This window comes from Limulus polyphemus, unplaced genomic scaffold (assembly GCF_000517525.1).
Source record: "Limulus polyphemus unplaced genomic scaffold, Limulus_polyphemus-2.1.2 Scaffold3401, whole genome shotgun sequence".
NCBI lineage: Eukaryota > Metazoa > Arthropoda > Merostomata > Xiphosura > Limulidae > Limulus > Limulus polyphemus.
In genome coordinates this window covers 32,412-34,662 of record NW_013669011.1, presented here as the reverse complement: position 1 = coordinate 34,662, position 2,251 = coordinate 32,412, and the positions used below count along the sequence as shown (strand labels likewise).

General features: G+C 34.7%; 1 protein-coding gene across 2 annotated transcripts in view; it reads right to left on the bottom strand.

Annotated features, from left to right (window-relative positions):
• The window catches only part of LOC106469293 (toll-like receptor Tollo), a 101,851-nt gene extending 100,845 nt beyond the window's left edge, over positions 1 to 1,006 (bottom strand). Inside the window, exon 1 of one of the 2 annotated variants that reach the window (XM_022397769.1) lies at positions 906 to 1,006. The gene's annotated coding sequence lies outside the window, so the exon portion shown is untranslated. The remainder of the gene's footprint in view (positions 1 to 905) is intronic. The other variant, XM_013929778.2, reaches the window with a different exon arrangement.
• Positions 1,007 to 2,251: the final 1,245 nt, after the last annotated feature.

Below are 2,251 nucleotides of genomic sequence, written 5' to 3'. Positions count from 1 at the left end.
TGTACTTTGAAGGAAGAACTTATGGACGTACTGTTACTAGTTTCTGTACTTTGAAGGAAGACCTTATGGACGTACTGTTACTAGTTTCTGTACTTTGAAAGAAGACCTTATGGACGTACTGTTACTAGTTTTAATTTGTTAAGCTTACCCTGAACATTTGCATGTTAGGACCGTAATTAGCACCCCTACAAATGTTATTGATTTGCTTACAGATAGATAACTTTGCACGTTTGCATTCATTACGAATATAATATTACAACAAATATGTAAGGTTTCGTGGTGATAATGCACTATTTTTTTGTCTTTAAAACTATTACTAAAAGTATGAAATCATTAGCTAGGCCTTACAACAGATCACCGAAAAAAAAATCAGATTGGGGTATTAGATTCAATAGTATGACTTAATTACTATTTTGCTTAGGCTAGAATTTGTTACTAATTATGGTATTTATAGCCTGCTTGATATGTACCACAAACTGTAATTTGACACTCACTAAAGTCACTTAGCAGTAACCATCAAATAAGTATTTTACTCTAACCTCTTACACTGTTAAACTACATTTGCGATATTTAAACTACATTTGCGACATTTAAACTACATTTGCGATATCTAGTTTACCCGTATCACTAATCATTTTATGGAAATCTAATGCTAATTCAAGGAAACTACGAGAAATAAAACCGAATGCAATACGGTCACAAGCTCTTCATTCGCCAGCTTAAGCTACACATCCACCTCGAAGGCAGTCATGTGAGCGAGTTCTTGTGGTAGCGGGCTGAATTAAGTTCGACATGGTTACCAAGGCGCTTATGGTTTAGCTCTGCCACCAGAACGTAGAATTTAGTAACTTACAAAACCAAATACGATAAACATTTCCCGCGTAAAGATAGAAAGGAATTCTTACCAGAACGGTTCTGCAGATTTTAGCTGTGAAACCTCAGTAAGATCTAAGTTTATCCACAAGCTCTGTACAGCACGAACGTTCTTATAGTTCAATCTTCCCTGCTTGTCGACTGATGTGGTACAGCTGGAGAGCTTATTTTATACTGGCTCTGTTGTGCACCCTGGTGACAAACAACAAGACTAAGCTGTTGTTAAGCTCAAACATTTTCAAACGATAACCCTAACTGATATTACAGAAAGTTGACTTGTAACAATTAATGTACCATATAATTATTGCTGTAAGACAGAAAGTAACAAAATGATAAGCAACACGTATTGTATTTTATGTTAACCCTTCCATATATTTCAATATTCTGTTTCTATAACGTGTGTAGATAATTATTTCTCGATTAACAGATTTGAGTTGTTATTTCAAAGGCTGGTTGCGTATTCCTTAGTTAGTCAATTACATAATCACATATCTCTTCTTTCTTTGGAGTCTATTCCATTTTTCTACGAGCCATCCAATCGTATTCCAGTTTACAGGTTCAAGTTTCAGGCTTGGAGAAGTGATTTCCGGATATTCCCATGTATAAATAAGATCAATTAACCTTATTTTCTTATTTCTCCACCAGGTGAAACTGCCTTTCAGTCATATTGTTTCAAGTTCAATAGCTTGCAAAATATCCTGTCTTTGAATACCGAGCCCGGGTTCTTGGGCTATATCGAAGTAATTAAAACATGTTGGGACATATTGAAGTTCTGGTTCTTGGATATGGGACAAGTCATAAATAGCTTTTATCGTGTTAATATCTGGGTGAACCAGGAATATAGTTTACATAGAATCATAAACCTGATTTTATTTAACTCATTTTATTTCATCCAAGACTTCAAGTTAAATACAAGATGAGGAAGAAAACATAAATACAAGATGAGGAAGAACACATAAATACAAGATGAGGAAAAAAACATGTTTGATTATTCATATTTCAAACATGTTGATCACTCAGAAAGTGATTGCGAGTCCCTAACGGAATAATCTATTACGAATTGAAATATTGCCATAATATGTTTTTTCATTTTATTTTAGGAATTTAACCCATGGCAGGTAATGGTTAGGATGGTCGAAATAGTCTATGGTGAAATAGTTTCTGTTATGCAGAATTTGTGCTGTTGGATCGAATCCCAGCGAAGAAGGACTTGTGTTAGAAACTGTGGGTTAAGATGTTTTGGACGATTGTCACTACCTCAAGCATGGAGATGTTAGCATTTTTGAACATTAAACCAGATAATTCTGGATCATCTATACGCCTAAGGGTAGTTAATCCATATGATGTAAACACTAATTACACAGGCCTGAGATGGTTT